Here is an 18,866-nt window from a genome sequence, read left to right as displayed (position 1 = left end):
CAAGCGAGGGTTAGCAAATGGAAGCCTAGATATTGCCTGTTTCATGTACAAAGAACTCAAGCAAAAGGAACTGCCACAGGCTCAGCTCTCTGTCTCACCCATTAACTGCTACATGCCCGTCATGAATTATGTTTAACCCACTGGCTGCTAAGAATAATTCACGCAGGAGAACTGTAGTCACAAGGTTTTGCTGGAGAGAGTTTCTTGTCTTGACAAAGTCAACAGAGAAGGTTGCTAGTAAAACAGGAGGAAGATTCCTTTTCTTTTTAAAAAAAATAACAGCTGTATTTTGTAGCATCTCCCAATTACTGGCATTTCTGACCAGTTCTATTAGCTCAATCAAAGAGTTCCTCTGGCAAAGACAGAATTAGAGAAGACGAGCAAAGCACTCTCAAACTGTTGATGAGGAAGCAGTGTCTGCTCTAAAAATGGGACAATACTTGTCAACCATCACAAAAATTGTTTTAATACAGGTCTTGTGAGATTGCAAAAAAAAGGTATGGACAGTTAATGAGATGAATGGGGATGCCATGGTTTGTGAAAGAGATTTATGGTATGATTTACTACCAGAGGCCTCCTTTAGAATTGGGGGGCGGGGCGGGGGGGATATGACAGAAATAAGACAGTCTTGTCAGCTGTGCCCAGAAAATGGGCCCAGAAGGCTATCCTTTGGACTTCAGAACCTGGACAAAATTAGTTGTTCACCAAAGATCTACAGCAAATGCTTAGAATATGGTGAAGAATATTACAGTGGCATGACAGTATTACAGTGACAATATTACTGTAACACCTTATGACCTCTGTATGGAATGCTGAACCTCAGTGATCTAGATTCTAGTTATATCACAGATTCATGTCTTTGCCTGCAGAATAACGTTCAGAATTGCTTTCAGAATGAAAAATAACTGAATGCATCAGATGAAGCTAACTCAGAAGCCCATCAAACTCAGCTAGCTGACTTTTTACTCAGCTGAACATCACGTATCAACAACTTTTATTACAGTCCAAAGACTCATTTCCAAAAGAGTTAAATAGGAATAAAATTGATTAACAAAGACTATAAAATTGTTTCCATACAGTATAAAATTGAAATAAGCAAAGTAAAACATTACATTAATAAGCTAAAACTATAAATTCATATCTTCATTAACTTAGCAGATCTAATTCTTAATGCTTCATATAGGAATTTTGCCACAGCTAAGATTAATTTAAAAACTCTATCCTTCAAGAGATATTTTACTAAGAGCAGTTCAGAACATAAAGATCTTTCGTTTGTCCAAGGCAGTATCAATTTCTGACAAGGAGGATTATACCAAGGACATTTAAGCAAGATATGTAACACCATTTCAATATCATTATTAATACATGTACATAACCTGTGTTCAAAGGGAATTCCCTTCAGCCGACCATGCAACACTTATGATTCCAGAAAATTTTATCTCGCCCTGGAAAACAAGTTCCTCTAGCAATTGATAGTTAGATTATTTAAATAGTCTGCAGCTTTAAATGGGTTGGGATAAGGCAACCCAAATAATATTGGAGAACAACTAGTAGCGGCACATGACCTTAATTCTGCATATGAAATGTGTTTAAATCTTTGATAAACATATTCTAATTATTGTATGTCTAATTCTTAACCATGCCATAGAGCAGGGGTCTGCAACCTGTGGCTCTCCAATTGGCCATGCTGGCAGGGGCTGATGGGAATTGTAGTCCATGAACATCTGGAGAGCCGCGGGTTGCAGACCCCTGCCATAGAGGATATGAGCTCTCAATTACCATTTTGGAGGTTACTGGGCAACTCCAGAAATATCAGCGAGCCTTCCAAATCTTGGTTTCTGCAACGTAAAGTCACAGGGGGAGGGGTGGACTTGGAGGCCAAAACAACTATGGAAAAGATCTTGCCCCTCTCCCCTGTCTTGTGCTCTGATGGCAGAGAACTTGCCAAGGACAGGCCCAGTGTTGACCATCAGAAACACGTCACCCAAACAACTTGGCCTGGTGGCGGTGACCACCATACATCTGGGCCAGACTTTATCCAGGTAAAGGCTGCCAGTGGAGGGAAGGAGGGAAAACTGAAAGGTATTGGAGACAAATGTAGGCTGGCCAGTGGGTAGGAAGAAGAGAAGGAAGCAGGAAGAGGGAAGAGGCTATGGGGGCTGTCAGGGAAATGAAAAATGAAATAGTGGAGAAGGGGATACATCATACAGGGGAAAATGAGATTCTTCCCACAAGTCCTTGCAGGTTCCCCATTTGTAATATACGTGAAATCTAAATCAAGGCTGGTTCATCCTTCGTGACTGTTGGAAGGATGGCTTGCACTGCAGTCGTTCTTATTTATCTGGATACCATTCATCTATGTACTTATACAATGAAAGTTTTTTTTTAAATGAAGCAACTCTAGACACAACACAACAGTCACTTTCACCAACAGTTCAGCATCCATCCCACCGGAGGAGCTGAAGACATGAAACATCCATCGTAAACAACAGCTTAGAACGAGCAGGGCAGAGCCCTGAAAACAAGCTCATGCAGGCTGTGGATGAGGGAAGACAACATGGAATTTTCTTAGGAAGTGTGCCAACCCAATTTAAAGAAAACAGGGTAGCTCTCGTTGGAAGACTAAGAGCATTCTTCCAAGTGAGGCTTTAATAGAAATCAACGTTCTGTTACGTCTGCTACATCACCTAGCTACTACTAGCCTAAATTTGCCACATAAATCATTGTGCGGAGATGGGCTAATTTAAGGCTACCCCCATTGCAACGTCCACTTTCAGTCAAAGCATTTCACATGTTAACTGAATTCCCTCTTTCACTCAAGATTCTGTTTCTTCATCTACAGACGTCACTATACCCTACAAGGATCTCAATCAATAAGCCCAAGTAGATCCAGTAGGTAGAGTGTCATTCTAGATCTAGAAACAGTCATGTTGAAATCCCAGCTCTGCCACAATGCTCAGTAGGCTACTTTGGCCCAGTCATTCTCTCTCAGCTAACCTACTTCACGGGGTTATTGGGAGGATAAAGTAGAAGACGGAAGGATCAAATATACCTTCTAAGCTTCCTGGAGGAAGGGAAAGATGACAGATAATTAAAATTCCCATTTGGAAAAAATGCACTGAGACGCACCCCTGGCCTCCTAATGGGAAAGATTGGGGGCCTTGAATGGAAAGTTTTACCTGTGGCACAAGGTTCTGATGTAATATTATTGCCCCTTAGCATGGTACTACCCCCAAGACATATGCTGGTCACTGATGACTCCTGCCCTATGTAACTTTTTTCCTGAACATGCCACAACCATTTTCCTGCAGGTTACTTCAACTGCTGCTGAATATTGCCCAACCCTTGTTCCCATCCATGAATTCCATTTTTATCCAACCCTTCCAGATCAAAGGTTACCCATGGAGCTTTACAGAGAGTAACTCGCTCACCCATGCCCTTGTCTTGGTCTCCCATCCTCGAAACATATCTTTCACCAGGTGGTTCCTAACTGGATTGACCATCCAGTTATTTGTCAATCCTGTGGCCACTCAAGGCTCTAAGTCAATAACGCAGACTACCTACAATGGGTAACTTCGCAAACTATAGCGATCTTTGAACTTAACCCCGCCAGATGCACATCCAAAACTCTTTCCACAGGGCCACACAGCTCTTTGCCATCCTTATGAAGCATCTAATTAACAAGAATATGCAATGCTAAATGTTATGAACACAAAAAACTCAACAGTTCAGTTTGGACCTTTGTGTCTTAAAGGCCCACGTTTAAAGTGTTACATGTTCCTCCTTTGCAGACTTGATACCTGGGCAAAAGGCACGTAACTAAACAACAGTTATTAAGGCAATATGGCAAACAAAATCTTAGCACAAAGTCAAAGGAACAGACCAAAAACCACTTACTCCAAGTGCCTATTTGGGGGAAGGGTTTTCAGAATAAACATAGGTATCTGTTTGTTTGTTTATTCAGTTTCTATCCTGTCTTTTTCCAATAAGTGGAGCTCAGGTCAGCTTAACAGAATTCGCAACAATTAAAATCTAAATATAACATAAAAAATCCCAGTTAATAAAACTCAATGGCACCCAAAACAACAGGAGGACCAATCAGAGGGGAAAGGATTTAATAGGAAAAAAGTAAAACAATAATACCATACTAATAGAAAAAGAGGAGAAGGGAAGAGCGAGACTAGCAGGATGAAAACTATTCCTGTCCTCAACCACAGGGCTGATGTGGAACATCTCAGTTTTGCAGGCCCTATGGAATTGGATCAGGTCCCACAGGGTCTGGGTCTCACTTGGACGAGAATTCCACCAGGCCAGCACCAGAGACGAGAAGGCTCTGCCCCTGGTTGAAGACAGCTGGATCATTTTTGGGCCAGGGACTGACAGTAAGTTGTCACCTAATGAATGAAGTACTTGGTGGTGGTGGTGGTGGTTGTGGTGGGAGGGGGGGAGGGGGGGAGGGGGTTAGCTAAAAAGCCTGGCTCCCAAGAGACTCAGTTAATGGGCACCAGGACCAGTCTGAAGATTAAAGGACACATTGAAGATGCTGCTAATGGCAAGATGGGTCTGAGACAGGACCCAGAGGGAGGCAGAACAGAAGCCCGCTCCACTCGCAATCAAATTCATCTTAATTTCATTTCCTCACCACTAATCCCTACTCAGTCACACAAGCATACTTTGCAATGGTTAATGGACTTCACAGAACTTGTCACCAGGCAGACAACTAGAAACATCACCTGACCCTGGGCTCAAAACAATGCTGAGCACAGGGGGATACACATACCATGTTTCCTGGTACACTGACCCCATTCAGGAAGGGAAGCTCCACCCAGTGACAAAGAAAAATGGGTGCACTTGTTTTTGATTACAGGCAGACACTATGTTTCTGAAAACAATGACTTACAAATAAGAACTTCAATACAACCCATGATGGACCTTTTGCATTTAGATATAGGCAATATACATATTTTGCCTCCAAAGTCATTTCCTCCTGCCCTGATGCCAAGATGTTCAGAATTTGAAAAACTAATACATGTCAGGTAAGGTTTTGGACACAATTAAAGGAAGTCGTACAGTTCATCGCTAGTCAGAGTAAGTTCTCCATCCTCTTCATTCCTCCAACCCCTCAAATCCTTCCTTCGCTCCTTCAATATTTCTCTCCTAAGTCACCTACTGCCCTGTGTCCATGGCTTCCTGTATTCTTTCACTCAACATTTTATTAGTTCCATGACATCCATAATCCTCCCTCCCTCCCTTTATTTATTATTATTTATTTTATTACATTTATATCCTGCCTTTCCCAACCAAAGTCAGACTCAGGGCAGCATAAGTGCAAGTTAAAAACATTAAACAATACAGGGATTTTACCATAAAACTAATACTAAAATCTAAACTTAAAATCCCTAGATGGCAGATAATCAGATACATGCAAACAATAGAAAGAAGAGGGGAAGATACACTAATGGGTGCGGTGGTGATTGGAAGGCAGGTAAGATGGAATCAGACAAGTGGGTGGTCTCAACCAAAAGCCAGGTGGAACATCTCTGTCTTACAGGCCCTGTGGAACTGATTAAGGTCCCTCAGGGCCCTGGTGTCAGATGACAGAGTTCCACCAGGCTGGTGCCAGGACTGAAAAGGCCCTGGCTTTGGTTGAAGCCAACTTCATGTCTTTGGGGCCAGGGATCATCAGGAGATTACTATGAGAGGACCGAAGTGTTCTCTGTGGGCAATATGGGGAGATGCGGTTCAGAAGATACAAGAGCCCCAGACCACTCAAGGACTCAAAGGTCAAAAGCAAAACCCTGAACGTGATCTGGAATTCAACTGGCAACCAGTGCAGCTGGTGTAGCAGGCTCATGTAGAGCTAGTTACAGTACTCCAACCTAGAGGTGACCATTGCACGGATCATTGTGGTCAGGTCAGAATGGGATAGAGAAGGGGCCAACTGCCTAGCCTGTCGAAAATGGAAAAGGCCACTTGGGCCTTGTGAGTGACCTGGGACTTCATGGATAAGGAGGACTCCAAGATGATGAAGAAGAGTTGGATTGATATCCCTCCTTTCTCTCCTGTAAGGAGACTCAAAGGGGCTGACAATCTCCTTTCCCTTCCCCCCTCACAACAAACACCTTGTGAGGTAGGTGGGGCTGAGAGAGCTCTGAAGAGCTGTGACTAGCCCAAGGTCACCCAGCTGGCATGTGTTGGAGTGCACAAGCTAATCTAGTTTACCAGATAAGCTTCCACAGCTCAAGTGGCAGAGCGGGGAATCAATGGCGGTTCCTCCAGATTAGAGTGCACCTGCTCTTAACCACTACACCATGCTCTTGGCAGATGAAACAGGTTGAAAAAGTCACTCTGCCTAGACATAGCAGCTGAAAACCCTCCACTGGCACCCCGACCCAGTCACAAGACCTCCAGCTTTGATGGATTCAGCCTCAGTCTGCTCTTCCTCAACCATCCAGTCACAACCTCCAGACACTTTGCCAGAACATCTGGGGCGGTGGCCAGTTGTCCGTCCATCAACAGAAAAAACTGGGCTTCATCCACATACTGATGATAATCCAGCCCAAAGCTCTGAACCAGCTGTGCATGTAGATGTTAAACAACATTGGGGAGATGATTTCATCTTCTTTCATCCTCCCCAGCCCAGTCTGCTCTCCTTCTATTTTCCTTTTGCCCAAGGCTTCTGCAACATCACAGCAGAGATCAACCAATGGTCAGGGAAGCTCACAGACAGAAAAGTCACTGACCTCTGGTTGAGCCCTGTTATGAAGTGCTGCTATCCTCAGAACAATCCAGTTATACTCCTTTCCCGCACCATTACTATTTGAACTGAGGCCTATGGATTCTACGCTCTCTGAAAACTCAACAAGTTAATAAGGTTTGGGGCATGTGTGCTTATTTGACGAATGCGAGAACCAGATGCGTTTCACTGCAACTATTTAAATCTGAGGTTTCGAACCCAGAGACCCAGGTGCGTCAGGACATCAAAATGGCATCTGTATGCTGAAGGGCAGTTGAAAATTATACGCAATGACTGTGGTGAGAGGCAACAATTGCTGACTGTTAAACAGCTTCTCCCCTTTGCATGTCTAGGCCCTCTTGCGCTCTCTCTCACTATCTCAATTAGAGGAAAACGCATTCTTCTTTCAAGTTAAACCAAAGGAGCTATTATATTAAAGCAAACACTCTGTGGGACTGATTAGACATTTGGAATATTTTTCTTCGTGAACATTCTGTACCTGGACACTTCCCACCCTCCGGGGAAAGTTTACTTAATTTAAGGTAAACCTTTGGCAGCTCAGAAGTAATAAAAACACTTTTGTTCTTCAAGCTGGCTCCCTATAAAAAGACTTGTGCCTTCCTGCATGCGTCTGAGAAGTGTCCAAGAAAGCTCTATTCACTGGCAGGTGGTGCCAAAAGCATGCCTATGTGGCACAGAGTCAACTCCAGCTCAGGCTATGCAACCAAGGCCAGACCTGAGAAATCGGACCACATACCACAGCTGTGGGCCAAATGTGCTGTATGTTCACTCCAGATACTGTTGGAATGCAGAGGTGCTGGCCACCAGCCTGGTTTGCCAGTTTCTGAAGAATGCTACATTACCAATGCCCTTTGAAAACCATCAGCATCCTTCTTCATTCTGTAGCAGCTGTAGTGAACACACAGTGACAAATGGGAAGAAGGAAGCATCAGTAGTGGACATATTTGGACATATTTGTGGGTTGTGGACCCACATTGTGGACCCACATTGCGGACATATTTTTGTGGGTTCATCATTGTTTGCCTCCAAAGGTATTTTGGGGAGAGGGAGTATATTACTGGCCTCTTCCACACAACTAAAATAAAACATTTTAAGGCAGGAAGTAAAACATTTCCTCCATGCAGTCCCTTATATTCTGAAAACATTTTATTTCTATCCTCAAAATGTTTTAAATGAATCCTCTTTTATAACAATTCTTGCGCCCAAAATGTTTTGAAAACGTTTTCTCCTTGTTGTGTGGTCAAACAAGAAAAGTTTTATTTCTCCCGCCTGAATTTGCAGCTCCCCGCCCCTCTCTCTTCTTTTCTACTTTCAATTCTCTGGCTGTCTGCCATTTTCTGCTGTTTCCTAAGCACGTTTTCTCATCTGCCATCACCACAGTCCGCCATTTCCTTAATGGATGTACAGAAATGCATTCATTATAGCCTGCCTATTAAACAAAACGTGCTGTTCTCTGCTTGAGATCTCTGCAATGTAATGTCAGTGGGAGCAGAAAGTACTGAATGACATGGACCAACCAATGCTATAAGGCAGTTTTCATCTCTTCAAACTAGAGTATCAGGCTTATCCAGAAGGGAGGGGTAAGTCCGTTGGGAGCAGTGGGGGCTGTGCTGGCGGATTTGCTCTCCCTGGGTTGAATCTGTTGGTGAGTGGCCGCCACAGCCCTCCCTGGCAGTGGGATGTGGCACAGGTCGCTGCACCAGCTTCCCTGTGCCCCCTCTGCCAGTGCAGCAGGGGCCGTCCAGGGGCACAGTCCAATGGGGGCTTCCTGGCAGAGGCTTTGGGGGCATTTTAAGACTCCCCACGCTGCTGGGAAGACTCCTTGGGGGCGGTGGAGTGGGGCAGCCACAGCCGGGCATCCCACTCATTGGATTGGGCTCTAAGAACGACTGCTTTTTCAGAACCACTTTCTCATGCTGATGGTGTGAAAGAGTTTCCTTAGCATTTTTCCATTTTGCTTAATAGCGACAGCAAGTATCTATAAATGGGGCCAGATTAAAAATGTGATATATTGTAAAACAGGCTAGTCTAAAGAAAGCAAGTGTCAGACAATAGTGACTTACCAGAACAAAAATGAATGAGAACGTTACCATTTTTAAGGGTCAGTAAACAAGCAGTTCAGTGCATAAGTTCCAAGAGGAGGGCAGCCAGTCAAAAAACAAAAATTCTATTCTGCAGGAAATTCCATGGTTTCAACATTTGTTTATGACCTGAAGTACAGTGATCTAAACCATTCTCAGGGACAAAAAAAGAAGGTCTGAAAAGTCTCTATTACAGTGCCTCTTCAGACAAGCAAAAACACCCTGGAATTCATGCTCTCCTTTGACTCATAGCCCTGCTGAGCCCCTTGACCTCAGCCTCGGGACCATTTTTCAGACCCGGAACAGGTTAACAATAACAGGATGCACATAAGCGTGGGTGGAGTGGAGTTCCTTCTCCACTGGATATTTGCATGTTCTAAGAGGCAGCTCAAAGCAGATGCACAAGGAATCTGCACTTTTAATTAATGTGCAAAGGGGGATGGGTGTTGCGCATCTCTTCAGCACTGTATAAAAGCAACAGAAATGATAGGTTTGGGAAAAGAAACTTTGCTAATAGAAACCATAAGGCAGAATAGCTTGTAAATATCTCTTGCCAGATATGCCTATTCCAGACCAATTTCAATAGAAGAGGGAGACCCTACCAATATAAGGTATACACAATTTAAAAAACAATTTGAAATTATATAAAAACAGCACAAAATAATTCCAGCTAATTTCCAAACCACTAGCAAAAAAAAAAAAAAATTCTTCACTTGCCCAGGGAACAATTCATGGATTCCCCAAAGAATCCTACTTGTTATAGCATTAGGGTCGCTACAGAAAGAGTCCTGCTCCTGTCAAATTACAATCTCATAACCAAAGTTGCTTTTATTTTTTCTTTACCTTTAAAGCTAAACATATGTCAACACTGAACAGCACAGATATGGTGGAAGCTGGACATACACACACACACGCTTTGTACTCAGAAGCTGAATTCATGGATCATATTAGGTTTGTTCTCCTAGGAGCATTCATTCATCCCTAGAATGTACAGCAAAGAGGGATCTTCAGGTCGGTGCTGGCCATTCCTTGACAAAAAAGTCATCCTGAAAGTCCTCGCAATCTCCATTCAGTAGAACTGTTAACTTTAATTGCATGCATCATAGTTTCTATAGGACAGTGATGGCGAACCTTTTCGAGACAGAGTGCCCAAATTGCAACCCAACACCCACTTATTTATCGCAAAGTGCCAACATAGCAATTTAACCAGAATACTGAGGTTTCAGTTTAGAAACGCGTTCTTCGGGAGTAAGCTTGGTGAAGCAACCATGCGACACTTCAAATGGGTGAATCACGACCTAGGAGGGTTTACTCAGAAGCAAGCCCCATTGCCAGCAACCGAGCTTACTCCCAGGTAAACGATCATGCCCAGGTCAGCCTAGATGTAGATGTGTGTGTGGGGGGTGTGTGTGTGATTTTCCGCCCCTCCACATGACAGACTCTGGGTATGCGTACCCACAGAAAGGGCTCTGAGTGCCACCTCTGGCACCCGTGCCATAGGTTCGCCATCACTGCTACAGGAAATCTGTTTATTGTTCAAAAACTTGGGGGACATGCAAGCCATCTTTGGCAATAATATACTGACCTGCTTTTTAATTATTATTATTTTTTTTGCAAAAAATACTGCATTCTTTAGCTTTCAGAACTACACCTCCCCATTCATTACATTATTTAAGTGGTGTGCTTAATACTGTAACCCTTATCTGGGCAAGTCCTGCAAGACTTTCCTGTATAAAAGGGATAATCATGAGGAACAAAGTGCTCTGATCTTGACACTCAGCACTCGCATCTATGAAGTCAAACAATGAGAAAAACAGGCATAGTTTCATCTGACCTGAGGATGAGCCCTGGGAACTTACTTTCAGTGTTCAGCTCCTGGACATGCAAAGTAGGGTATTACTGCATTCCTTCGATATCTCTAGCTAAAGAAGGAAAATCTTTACTCACAAATCCCTCTGCCACACCCATGAGTCAGATGCTACAAACCACAATTATGCATGCAGATACTGGAGTACACAACAGTAGTACTCAACAGTGGGGTTGATTAGACCATGCAGGATCAGATCAATGGTGCATCTAGTCCAGGGGCGTCCAACTCTGTGCCCCAGATGCTCATGGACTACGTTTCCCATCAGTCCCTGCCACCAATTGGCCATGCCGGCAAGGGCTGTTGGGAATCATAAACCATGAACAGAGTTGGACACCCCTGATCTAGTTCAACATCCTATTTCACACAACAGCCAACCAGTTGCCTCAAATTTTCCACTATGCAACTGGACCTGGCCCATAAGCCAGCACTGCACAGCTCAGCCAAACATTAAGCAAGGAGAGGCTGCCAGAGATAGGGAAAGAGGGAAAACTGTGGGGGTGGGTGGGGAAGAGATAAAAGTAGGTTGCCAAACATTATGCAGGAAGAGGTGACCAGGGGTAAGGAAAGAAGGAAAACTGATGGGGGGGGGATAAAAGTAGGATACCAAGTGGGCTGGAAGAAGAAAAGGAAGTAGAAAAAGGGAGAGGCTATGGGGGTTTCAAGGAAGGGAAAAAGGAAATAGTGGAGCAGGAGAAAATGAGAGGCCCTCTCCACAAGTCCTTGCTGGTCCCCCACTAGCACCATTCTAATTCCCACGCAGATTTAATCTGGAAGACAGCACTTTTCCCTACAGCTAATCCTAGATTTTAGTCCTATGTTGTAAACTTTGCGTTTTCACCTGTTTTCCATATTAAAAATCAGAAGAAATGCCTTATCACAAAACAACAACCCTTTCTGGATACCAATTATGTCTCTGTGTGCCAGCCAGGGAGAGAATAAGACTGCAAAAAGCAAGAAATCGACTATATTTGGGCAGACTGCAATCAAAATATGCAGCTACAGCCCTTTTAAAGTATGTCTGTTGTTAACAACTGAAATGTGGGTTTCTTATGAAACTGTATTACTACAGGATGTAAGACTCAGGAGGGGAGAAAGAACCTAATAAAAATAAGGAAACTGGGACAGCTCTGGGGAAGAAAGAACCTTGTAAAATAAGAGAAGTGGGACAAAGTTCTGAAAAATGGCTAGGCTGGGTTGGGAAATAGAAAAAAGAAGAAGAATTCTCTCTTGACCCTCGTATTTTCTCTATCAGCTCTTTCTGTTATCTCTTCCTCCCTGAAATGCAGACCTCTCCTTATCAGATGAAAACTAAACATTTGTTTTTCACAGGGCTCATCAGAAAGGACACTTATGACACTACTGGGGCATGCGAAAAATAATAATAATAGGAAGAAGCTTCTCTCTGCATGCTGGTAATGCCTCACTGGACAGGAGTCTGGAAAATTTATCTTGAATCGGATTTCTGGCAGAGGCAGACAAACCAGTATGGCTCAATGTCCTGTAGTTATTAAAAGAGAAATTCTTTTTCTAAAGGTTCTTCAAACGTTCCAGTTCCTGGGGAGGCTTTCCCACATGGAGTTTATTTATTGAGCAGGGCCTGTGGATGAGTGGCAGACTATCTGTTGTGAGTGCAAAAAAGTCCCTGGTTCAATTCCTGCCACCTCCAATTAAAGAATCCCAGGGAACAGGGAAGACTTTTCTGGGGCTAAAGACCCAAGATAGTCACTTCCAGAGTATAAGCAGATTTGGTAAAAGGCACAGATTTGGTACATTTACAGATGATCTTGAAGCGCACCTTATTTACTTATCTCTTCCATTTATACCTTCCCTTCTCCTCCACTGAGATCCCAAATAGATTACATGGTTCTCTTCCCCTGCACTTTATCTTCACTGTGAGGATGTAGTTTGGATAAAGATGTACCCAATCTGTGCATCTTTACCAAAGATGATCATTGGGCTTTCTAACAATACTGTGTACTCCAAATAGAAGGTTAGACTGAGGCTGTTTCTGAACGGCCCCAAAACAGCGCCCTATGGACGGTAAAAACACTGTCCCTGGGGCGCTGTTTGCACAACTCTGCAGCAGCGCCATGCTCTCCCCCCCCCCCAAAATGTCGGGAAAACGCTGCTTTCAAAACTGGCTCCATGAGCAAGTTTTTGGGAAAGCGGAATCTTCCCACTGGCGCCATGCAAAGAGCACTAGCGTGAGGGTGCAGCTTTCAGGCGCTGCCTGTTTGTGTGTTTTGTTTACCTTGTCTTCCCTCCGAGGCTCCGGAGGGAGAAGGGACATGCCCACGCTATTCTCCGACCCCCCCGTGGGTCAGAGGGCAGCGTGGGTGTGTCACTTCTGCCCTCCGGAGCCTCGGAGGGAAGACAAGGTAAACAAAACATGCAGATCGGAGGTGGCTCCATGTAGAACAGCCTCTGCTGTTCACACCAGCTTTGGGGCCGCCTGCATAAGACCGTGAGAATGGTCCCGTAGCTCCACCGGCATTAATCATGCCGGTGGACAGCCGTTTCTGCCACTGTGCAGAAATGGCCTGAGTGTGTGGCTGGCTCAAGGTCACCCAGTAAGCTTTGATGGCTAAGTGGAGATTTAAACCTGGGTGTTCCGGATTCTAGTCCAGCACTCTAACAACTACACCACCTGGCTCTCAACTCACATGGGGCACTGATCAGACCTGGCCTGCTGGACCTCAGCATTGTGAGCCTCAGAGCACATCCGATGCTCCTCTGCAGCTGTGCAATGTGGGGAAAGATCACTCATGATCGGCAAGGAATTTTTCGGAGAACCTTTATCTTTGCTGATCTCAGGGTGCTTCCTAGAAACCCCCAAGAGTCTCAAGGAACCCCACAGTGTCACTGACCAAAGTCCCACAGACCATAACACAGATCTGTTATTTCCACATTTTATTTTGTCAGGACACAACAGATGTATCTATTCCAGCTGCCAAGGGTCCAAATGCTCCTTACTTCTGATCTTGCAACCTGAAGGCTGACAGATACATTTTACCATCATAAAAGGACGAGTCTTTTTCTGCAGAAGTATTCAGAGTCCATATGCAAGCTTCAGACTGCAAAATAAGGGGGGGGGGGGTCAAGTAAACAGTATCTTGGTACCAAAAAGAAGTAGATTTGTTCCTGAACAATTTCTCCAGTATACTAAAATACAATTCATTCTTATGCAATGGCTGCCTTGTACGGCTGCCAAGGTCAGGCAGACCTTGCTTTATCTGCTGCAAAAGGCATGGCTGCACAAGTTTTAACTTGAGTGCCTGCTTATGTATTTTTTATTCTACACATTTGCTCCAGTTTGATTCCCCAGCCATCTGTATAACCCTGTATGCTGCACTCCCTATCTACACTCCATGCTATGCTGTTTATTTGTACAAATATTGTGTCCAGATATGAAGACACTAATGTGGGTTTCTCGGAAAAATTAAAAATTGAAAAATTTCCAGAAAATTATTCAATATTCTAAATAGAGTGTTATCTGATGTAGCATGTTTATTTTGACATATTTTATAAGAACATTTAAAAAGCACTTCAAGCTATTTTCCTATCCCAATAGCTTTAAAAAACACCTTGAATTGAAATATTTAATTAAGAAAAACATAAATCAAATATGGTTTAAACGTTATATTCAAACATTCAAAACGTTATGTGATTTTTTTCTAATGGAATAACACTTGTGCAGCTCAAAGATGATACAGCATTTACTTTTCTCATATTGTTTAAATTTAAAGAGGGGGAAACTCAAAGACATTAAAAACTGTTGACACAACTGTGTATGATGTACTGAGGACATTGTTGTCTGCTCCCTGATTATACAGCAGAATTTAACTCTCATCCTGGAGGTCATTGGGACACCTTATCATTTGCATTACTAAATAGTTCCATATCAGACTAGGGATTACTGGATTGTTTCTCCCATGTGAGAAGAGACCCATAAATAAGAATTTTGGCTCTGCGAGTGAAATCAAAATGAAAGCTAACCAAGTGAATTTATCACTTTCACCAAAAAACACAACAAAATATTAATTACAACTTTGAAATTGCTAATCAGCTTGCTTAACATTGTATTGGCAAAGGCATCCGTTCATTGTTATAAAACAGAGAATTTTCTGGAATTGATTTTTTCCCCTGCAAAACATAAAGCTCTAGAAAATGTTCAAGTTTTAGAAAATGTTATATCCCACAAATCTGTACGTAACCAGAATATCTTTTCTAAAACATCTATTGACTCTGAAGAGGCTACACATCAGGAGGAAAATAATGGAATGGTTTGTATAAAGGGAACTGATTTGCCATTCTGAGAGGCTGGTAGTCCAAATTCTCAGCAGCCTCAATCCGCCTACAACTGCAGGATTCTTTGAGGAAAGCAATTAAGCTGGTATCAAATTCATATCACTGTCCTCTGTGTATCTGTACTCCTTGTCAGTTTTGCTAAAATTGTAGCAGCCAATAAGATCCCAAACCAGTAAGTCCGAAGCCTTGGCTGCATTTTTGGAGGTTTCACCTACATGTCCAGGTGGCAGATGTTGCATAAAAGTACTTTTTGCCAGCTTGGCTTTCTTTTGGATAGAAGTGATATGAACTCTGTTAATCACACACTTGTTATATCCAGGCTTGACTACTGCAGTGCCTGAGAAGACTGTTCAGAATCATCAACCAATATGGTTGGACTAGGAATAGGAAGAACTTCTGCTCACATCCCCACTCAGCTATGAAGCTCTCTGAAACTCTGGGTCAATTTTTCTCTCAGCTCAGGTTAATTTTCAGGGTTACTGTGAGAATAAAATGGAACGGTCCATTGGTTACTCACCGTGAAGGGACCTTCTGCTGGACGCGGAAGGGCATCTTGATGGGTGTTTCCCAACCCGTTCTCAGGGAGGCAGGGTCTTAAACTTGTCACTTCCTGTGAACTGCTTGGCACGCCCATCTAGGTCCAGTAAACGACTGTCCAGAGTAGTGAGAGCTCTAATATACTAACATGCGTGCCAGGAAGCGACAGAATAACATGAAAAACGACAACTTGTCAACATGTAACAACAATAAACGCTCTGCAAGTGAACTTAGTGCTGTGCTGGAACGATTGAGAACCCATTATCGGGGACTAATAGCTGATCCAGGGAGGGCCAAGATGCCCTTCCGCGTCCAGCAGAAGGTCCCTTCACGGTGAGTAACCAATGGACCGTTCTACTGGAGGCGGAAGGGCATCTTGATGGGAACTCCCAGAGCAGTCCCAAAACGGGTGGGTCAGATCATTCCCCGATAATGTGTTCCAGCACACGTCTGCCGAAGGTGGCTTCGGATGCTGCAAGGGAATGTAGTCTGTAGTGTCTGACAAATGTGGATGCAGTTGACCAGGTAGCGGCTCTACAAATGTCCAGGAGGGGGACTTGTTTCCTGAAGGCCGCATTGGCAGCCGCCGCCCTAGTGGAATGAGCTGTAATTCCCTGGGGAAGTGGATGGTTAGACGCTTTGTAGGCTTCGATGATGCATGTTTTTATTGCCCTACTGATGGCTGCCTTCGACATTCGTCCCCCCAGGTTGGGGGGAGTGACGTTGATGAAGAGGCTGTGGGAAGTCCGGATGGACTCGGTTCTTATGATGAATGCTTTCAGAGTTCTCCGGACATCTAGGTTGTGCCACAATCTCTCTGTTGGGTGAGAGGGTGTAGCGCAGAAGGCGGGTATCACCAACTCCTGAGATCGATGAAATTTGGAATTCACTTTGGGCATGAAGGTGGGATCGGGTCTGAGTATTACCCGGTCCTTGTGGAAAATGCACAGTTCTGCCTCTACTGACAGGGCGTGGATTTCAGATACCCGTCGGGCTGAGGTTATGGCTAGCAGGAATAAGGTCTTCATTCGTAGCCATTTAAGGTGTATGGTCTGTACCGGCTCGAAAGGTGATTTGGTCAGAGCGGAGAGTACTAGGTGCAATCGCCAGGTGGGGAACGGTGGATCACTGGTGGTTGGATTTGCTTCACCCCCGTAAGGAATCGCACGACATCCGGGTTCCTGGAAAGGGGCATTCCTTGGATTACAGGCAACACCGTACTCAAGGACGCTACTTGTCTCCTCAGCGTGGAGCTACGCAGGCCTTGATGGAGTCCATCTTGGAGGAACATCAGGATTTGCGGAAGGGTAGGAGCAAGTGGGGAGATGGATTTTCGCCTGCACCAACGCACGAAAGCTTTCCACGAGGAGTTGTAGATTTTGATGGTGGAAGAGCGTCGTGATGCTAGGATTGTATTGGCGACCTGGTCGGAGTACCCTTTACGTCTTAGGAGGTTCCTTTCAAGCGCCACGCGGTCAGTTTGTACCACCCGGGGTTCGGATGGGAGACTGGCCCTTGGGTCAGCATGTCCGGTGGTGTTGGAAGTGGGATCCCTTGTGAGGTTGCCATCTCCAGAATGGAGGAGAGCCAAGGGCGTCGTGGCCAGTGTGGGGCCACCAGTATCACCTCGGCTTGCTCTATTACTATCTTCCTCAGAACCTTGGGGATGATGGGCAGTGGAGGGAAGGCGTACAGTAGGGTCTTGGGCCATGGAGCTACGAGGGCGTCCACGTCCATCGCTTTCGGGTGGTAAAACCTGGACATGAACTGTGGAGTCTGGTGATTTTCGGCTGAGGCGAAGAGGTCTACCTTGGGAAGTCCCAGGTTCCTCGAGATCATGCGGAAGATGTCGGGCTTTAGTTTCCACTCTGCTTCCGCTATGGTGGTCCTGCTGAGCCAGTCGGCCGTGACGTTCAATTGGCCTCTGATGTGTTCCGCGGACAGTGACATCAGGTGAGTCTCGGCCCATGTCAGGATGCGCATGGCCTCTTTGTGCATGAGTGAGGATCTGGACCCCCCTTGATTGTTTAGGTAGGCCTTGGCCGTGGTGTTGTCTGTTCTTACTAGAACATGGGTCCCCTGAAGGGATGTCTGGAAGTGGAGGAGGGCATTGAAGATGGACCTTGTTTCCAGGATGTTGATTGGAAGATCCGTTTCCTCCGATGACCAGCGCCCCTGTACGCACTGGTCCTGGAAGGTTGCTCCCCAGCCCCGCAGGCTGGCGTCGGTGATCACCTGGTTTCTCTCCTGATGAATGAAAATTTTCCCTTTCGACAGGTTGCGGTCGCAGGTCCACCACCTGAGTTCTTTGCCGAATTAAGTGGGGTTAGTTGGACGATGCGATCTTGTTTTTGCATAATCTGCCGTTGGAATGGACGCAGGAAGGATTGAAGGGGTCTGGCGTGGAGGCGACTCCACTGCAGCATGTCGAACACTGAGACCATCAATCCCATCAGGCTTGCCAGGAGTAGCAAGGATGACGTCCTCTTGGCGACAATGAGAGACACGGTCTGCCGGATGCGTATTCTCTTGTTCTGTGGAATGAACAATGAATTCTTGGTGGTATCTATGAGGGCCCCGAGGTGTTCCATCGTCTGTGAAGGAAGAGTTGTGCTTTTCTCTAAGTTCACTAGGGACCCGTGGTCTTGGAGCACTTTTTGTGCCGTCTGGACGTCCTTGACGGCTTGTAGGGCCGATCCCGATCGTATGAGGATATCGTCCAGGTAGGGGTATGAGTGGATCTTCTGTTCCCGAAGAAGGGTGATGGGACACAGCAGAATCTTGGAGAAGACCCTCGGGGCGGTGGCCAGCCCGAAGGGGAGGGCCCTGAATTGAAATTGTTCGTTGCCCACCGCGAACCGTAGGTACTTCCTGTGGGTGTGGTGGATCGGGATGTGGAGGTAGGCCTCGGTCAGGTCTAGGGATGTCATGAAGTCTCCTGGACGGATGTTTTCTATGATGGAGCGGAGAGTCTCCATCCTGAAGCGATGGAGGTGTAGGTGTCGATTGACGAATCTCAGGTTGAGTATCGCTCTCCAGTCTCCGTTCCGCTTCGGAACAGTGAAAAAGTGAGAGAACACCCCCGAGGATCTCTCCGATTTTGGCACTGGTTCGATCGCCTGGATCCTCAAGAGGTGTTGAATGGCCTGTTGAGTTCTTTGCGCCTTGTCTATGTTGGAATTGACTGGGAAGGCGCGGAAGCGTTGAGGGGGCAGGTGAGCGAACTCGATTGAATAACCTGACTGGATGACCTCTCGAGACCATCGGTCCACATGGTTGCCTTCCCACCGATGACTGAAGTGTTGAAGTCGGC

General features: G+C 45.1%; 1 protein-coding gene across 6 annotated transcripts in view; it reads right to left on the bottom strand.

The window, feature by feature from the left end:
• The window catches only part of MBNL3 (muscleblind like splicing regulator 3), a 117,855-nt gene that overhangs the window by 81,704 nt on the left and 17,285 nt on the right, over positions 1–18,866 (bottom strand). The window lies entirely within an intron of this gene.

This window comes from Sphaerodactylus townsendi, linkage group LG13 (genome assembly GCF_021028975.2).
Source record: "Sphaerodactylus townsendi isolate TG3544 linkage group LG13, MPM_Stown_v2.3, whole genome shotgun sequence".
NCBI lineage: Eukaryota > Metazoa > Chordata > Lepidosauria > Squamata > Sphaerodactylidae > Sphaerodactylus > Sphaerodactylus townsendi.
This window is presented reverse-complemented; position numbering and strand designations above follow the sequence as displayed.